Below are 6,753 nucleotides of genomic sequence, written 5' to 3'. Positions count from 1 at the left end.
TATCATATAACATATCCTATTTAAATAACTGATGTTAAATGTCACTTACAACATTAACTTTTTAAAAAATCGATATGAAATATTACTTACAACATCAATTTTTTAAAAATCGATGTTGATATATAGATTTATAACTTTTTTTTCATAATTCGTATCATATAACATCGCCTATTTAAATAACTGATATTAAATGTCACTTACAATATCAGCTTTTTAAAAAACTGATGTGAAATGGTATTTACAACATCATTTTTTTAAAAATCGATGTCAAATGTCACATTTAACATCGGTTATTTAAAAAATCGATGTTAAATATGACTTACAACATCGGTTTTTTTAAAAACCGATGTTGATATATAGATTTATAACTTTTTTTTCATAATTCTTATCATATAACATCACCTATTTAAATAACCGATGTTGTATTTATTAGTTAACATCGGTTTTTAAAAATCGATGTTAACGATACTACTTTCCACATTGGTACTTTCAACATCAATTAATAACCGATGCTGAAAGTCTTAAATAACCGATGTTGAAACCTTATTTTCTAGTAGTGAATGAAGAAACACAAAAATATTTGGCATATATAATCTTTTAAAAAAATATTAAATATTTTTTTAAGATTAAATTGAGTTGAATAAATTGTTTTAAAAATCAAATTCAGTATTTATTCATATTTTTTATCAGAAAAAAAACCATATATTAATATGGGGTACAAAGATACCACAACCCTAATGTTTATTCGTAATTTATAGGAGTAATTTAAAGGTTTATTGTTTACAATTTTGTAATAAATAGAGACCAGTTTTAACCAGGAATTATCTCAACCATTTCTTCCATGACAAATAGATCATAAGGTGTACAGTGCACACCATTATTTCCGGGTCTTTAGGAAGTTAAAAAAAATATGATACATATTTAAGTAGTGTTGCATACACCAACGTGACATAATAAAACATTTAATTATATTTTGTTATTTCATTTTTTCTCTATTAGTAAAATTAAAATGAATTATTTTTAAACTCTCTTTGTGTTTTATTCTATTTTTAAACCACATCAATTCTGTAAAAAAAAATATCAAATGTAAAATAAAAATCGTATATTATATTTTAACCTATCATAATACGTGTATAAGTTAAGCTTTAATTAATAATACTAAAATTAGATAGACCAGTTTGAACAATAAATTGGTCTGATATCTAGTTTGGATATAGTTTATCAAATTGCATTTCTTACTACACCGCGATAACATATATTGTAGTAATTACAATGTTTGCATTATTACATTAATTATACTCGTATTTTGTGTAATATTTTTTTATAATGTCAAATTTTACCAATCTAAATTTTATTAAGCAGATAATATTTATATAAAAAACAGAGACAATATGTAGATAATTAGATTAATTTCTTAAGCATGTTATTAAGAGGTTCACATTCTGAATGTATGTACAAAAAAGACTTTTTTATGAAAAAGAAAAATTCATTTCGATAATTTTTATCGTTTTAAAAGAATTAGTCGTTGATGGTTCCATTAAAACATACCATTAATACACATTAAAAAAAAAAAATTCACAAAATTTTAAAACTGGCTAATAATCAATTTCATTTTAACATTTGATAATATTTTAAAATATAAATAAATTTTGGATACAAAATTATATATTCAGGGATATTTTATTTATCTAAAATTATTAAATAAAACTCTTCCAAATACTCGTATACTCGTCAAAAGGATCAATAGCCCAATGTTCCATGAATCGATCACGAGCCGGAGTTTAATGACATGCATACATCGTTCTATCAAATTTCTTGGAAAAGGTTCTACACTTCTACCTTTTCCCATACTCTGTACAGCCCCATAAACATGTCTCGTGGTGGCATTCCACTAAAACATGAAAATATATCTGTTTCCGAGTCATTGACAATAATCATTAATATGCACATTTGATCTAAAGTAGTCTTTGACGCAAGCAAGCATGGGTATATATATATATATATATATATATATAAAATTTCTATGCTGTAAAATAAATTATCATCTAATCATAAATTTTTGTTTAAAATAATTATTTTAAAAGTTAATAAATTTATTATATATAATAAATTGTTATTAAAAAATTATATAAAACTTTTTACACTGGATAATCCTTTTTCTCTTTATATATATCTTTGCCTTTAAGTAGGGCAATTTTTTCTTAAAAAATATTTATAGGTTGTTGGGATTTTGGATATTTAGTTTCAGTGCTTTTTTAGGTGAAACCGGGAATCATTGCATTTAGGTTACAATTAGAGAAAGAAGGAAATTGTTATTTTTCAAATAAAGATGTCATTGAGGGATTATATTGTTATTCTAGTAACCCGGCCCGGCACCCTCTCACAATTTTGATATAGTTTTAAACAAATATTAAAAAGTTAACTTAAGATTATATTGTTATTAAACAAATATTAATGTTCGAAAAACATTTTGTTGTACTGTAATCCATGAGAATTGAGTTGCTTGGTTGATGGATGATAACTCAAGTAATCATTGCATAATTTTAAAACGAGTTGGAAACATTTCATTATTTGTAACAAGACAAATAATAAAACACACTACCTAAAATAACTAAAAAAATTAACTGTGATAATAACTAGAAGAAATTGCTTAGCAAAAAAAAAAAAAAACTATAGAAGAAAATTATGTTACGTAATACTCCTATCCTCTTATATTGTTTTATTTTGTTTGAGGTTTAAAATTTTGACACAAAAATTAAGAAATACAATTAATAATTTAAATTTTATAAAAATATAAAAGAATTTCGCTCTCATCTATATTTTTATTTTATTTTCTCACTCCACAATAAAAACTTAAGGATATAATCAAATATTTAATATTTTATTAATATTGTAAAGTAACAATCAAAATGAACTTTTTTCCCCAAAATGTCAAACAAAATGCGATTTAGGTAGTATATGTCACTCACTAATATCACTAATTTTTATATAATAAATAAATAAATAAATAATTCATTAAGATCAATACAAATAGTTAAGATAGTTAAATTTTAATTACTTAATAATATCACAAATTTAAATTTTATTTTAGAAATACCCACATAATAAAATGATTTAAGTGATAGTTATATTTAATAACACAACTTGCAATTAAAAGAATAATTTTTTTCTATCAATGAGTGTGGTTTATATTGTTTAAATTAACCAAAAAAATCATTTATTCGTATGAAAAATGAGTTAATGTCTCGTTAAGTAATTAATATATCTAAAAATTACTAATCTATATTTTTATAATTTGAAATAAAATACACCCATTTATTTATTTTATATAAGGAGTACAGATATATAGTATTTAAAAGATGTTACAAGATTCAGTCAAAAAAAAAATGTTACAAGAAAATTAGATTTACACCGAATCTAGGTTAAATTGGAATTATGAAATGAAAATAAAGGACAAATTTACACGTAAACTGAGTTGTTTATGTAATGTAAGAGAGTACAAGGGGCGCCCATAATGATAATGTTTTTGAGCAATCTTCTTTATCCCTAACTAAGTCCTTCCTTATTCACTTTCCAATGAAATCTTAGAAGACCAACATGCTTCTATGATGTCCCATTCTCCGAAAACCCACGAGCACTCGTCTTAGGCAAATTGTACAAGTTGTTACACAGCCCAACGCATAATTAATTTACGTTGTTTGGTTGGTAATGGTCCCCTATTCCCCACTCTTCCAACTGCCCCGAGAGGTCCATCATATGAATAATAAGAAGAAGAATCCCATACACATACATATCACACTGTACTTTGACAAGAGAATAAAGAAGGAAAAATTAACTATATTCATTAATTTATTCAGAAATGAACTTATATTTTATAAGAATCTGAATTTGATTCTCATTCTTATCTAGGGATCTTGAGCATGTTAAAAATTTATTGCAAAATTACGCTTAAAGCAAAATTAATTTTACCAATAGATCATGTTCCTTACTTTTGTATTTATTTTATTTTTATATATTGAATTTACATTAAAACTCTCATGAATTCCAGAACCCAAGTCATCTAATTTTTTTATTTTTTATTTTTTTAAAAAATACGAACGGTATCATCATCTTCATCTTTACACTAAACAAAACATTTTGTGGCCATCATTTGGTTAGCGACTAAAAACACGATCATTCAATTAAAACGCGATTGTTATAAGACACGTATTATCATGGGACCCACTACCTATACTGCACGATCACGAACCAAGCAGATACAGTTCAAAATCGTTTTTCTACCGATATCTCTATCTATCGCTTTGATGGGGTAGTAATAACTAAGGCCTATTATTTTGTCATATGGATAATATACAATTGCAATTATACTTCTGGTTTGGATTACACTAACTTTGAAGCACGAATTTGGAATTAAATATATTCAAATGCTTCGCTCTTTGTTTTGTACTAAAACCAAAGATAGTGGAATGATTTAATAATTAATTTAACTGATGTGGCTTTGTATATAGGACTGGTTTGTGGCAGAAGACTCGTAGATTACGAAAGATACAGGTATAAGCAACGTCATTATTTCAGACTTCTTTTTCTTCTCCAATTCTCTTAGAAACCTAACGAAAATATGTAACTATTTCTTTAAAGTAAGTTAAAATAATATATGTTGTCTACATTTTCAGGAAAACAGTACTATACAATTAGAAAGAAAAAAAAATTTAAAGTAAGTTTAACAAGATAAATAAGTTAAAGGGTAGATAGTCATTTTTGTTCTTGTAATTCGCTGATAAATGCGCTCTGAAAGATGAAAATATAAAATTTAGTCCATAAAAATGTAAAAAGTACGACAAATATATCCTGCCGTAAACTTCTGTCCGTCATCGTTAATAAAATTGCCTACGTGATACAAAATGATAAATTTGTCACTGAAATGATTGTCAATGTGGATTACCAGCATATAGACATATTTGTCATAATATATATTTTTTTTTTACTTTTAGTCTTACTCCGCTGACAAATGCACAAATGCGTCCCTGAAAGATAAAAATATAAAATTGAGTCCCTGAAAATATAAAAAGTATGACAAATATATCCGAACGTTAATAATAGATTGTAACTTATTATTATTATTATTATTATTATGTGTTTGTAATTTACTGCTATTCGTTTAGTAATTATGTAATATATTTTTGAATTGTCTTTTAATATATATATTATTATTATTTTGATTTCCTCGTTAAACCTTAATCTTTATTGTTAAAAAAACTTTATCTTATATTTTATAATTTTATTAAATTTCTACTAAATTTCTCACTTTTAATCTTTAAAATTATTCTATATCCCAATTCCAATTTAAGTACTCTAATATTTAGATTGAAATTAATATGTTAGATGTTTCAAGTAGAAAAAACACAACGAGTCACATGACCAAACTTATTTATTTATTTATTTTTAAAAAAATAATATAATCAACTATTTTTTTTTTAAAAAAAAAGTCTCATAAAATTTAAACTAGATAGAACTAAAGTGAAATTATGAATCTTTTTCCTTAATCAATAAAATGTACTTATGTGAGGTAAATCTTATGTGAAAATATATATCTCTCAAATATGAAAAAATCCCATGTATAAATTTGTGCTTCCACTCGAGACAACACTTATTATACATAATACGAATGAAATGAAAAATAGTTATTAACAAATAAAGAATCTAAATAAATTCAAATAAAAAATACAATAATGCTCAAACTAATACAAAGGTTAACTTAAAAAAAAAAAACTAGTACAAAGGTTTATTACGTGCGGAGCGTAGAGTTGTATCTCTCGCTGATTTAGAGGCTCCAGCGACCTTGCATTCCATTTGACATATTATGGAAGAACATATAATAAAGATTAATAATTAATTGAAGAAATAAAAAATTTCAAGAAATAAAAGACTTTTATTTTTTAAAATAATATCTCAATTGATTAAATTTTTTGAGACTTTTTTTAAAAAAATTCCACTTTAGTTTTATCTAGTTTAAATTTTGTGGAAATTTTTTTAAAAAAAAAAATAGTTGATTATCTTTTTTCTAAAATAAATAAAGTTGGTCTCGTAACCGTTTGAGTTTTTTCTACTCAAAACTCTAGACATATTATTTTCAATCTAAACATAAGGTTACTTAAGTTGAAATTGGAATATGGAATAATTTTAAAGATTAAAAATGAAAAATTTAATAAAAATTTGATAAAATTATAAGATATAAGATAAAAAAAATTTTAACTGTAAATATTAAGGTTTGACAAAGAAATGAAAATAATGAAAATATATATATTAAAAGGCAATTTAAAAAATATATTACATAAGTACTAAACAAATATGAGCATTAAATTATAAACACATAATAATAATAATAATAATAATAATAATAATTAGTCACAATCTATTATTAATATTCAGATATATTTGTTACACTTTTACATTTTCAGGAATGCAGCAAAGTGCAAAGATGAAAACTCAAAAAATATTATAACAAATATGTCTATAGGTTGACAATCGACCAATCATTTCAATGACAAATTTATGCTTCTGTGTCAAATAGGCAATTTTGTATTTTCATCTTTGAGGGACACATTTCTAATAAAATAGACATGAACAAAAGTGACTATTTAGTCAAAGTTAAATTCTAACTTATTTGTTGATTAAAAAAATCTTACTTATTTGACCAACTTAAAATTTGTTTGACTAAAATGGAGTTATTTGAAGGACTCAACGGTTAACCAA

The sequence above is a fragment of the Glycine max genome, chromosome 13, assembly GCF_000004515.6.
Source record: "Glycine max cultivar Williams 82 chromosome 13, Glycine_max_v4.0, whole genome shotgun sequence".
Classification (NCBI taxonomy): Eukaryota; Viridiplantae; Streptophyta; class Magnoliopsida; order Fabales; family Fabaceae; genus Glycine; species Glycine max.
The sequence above is the reverse complement of the archived record's forward strand: the minus strand, read 5'-3'. Positions refer to the sequence as shown.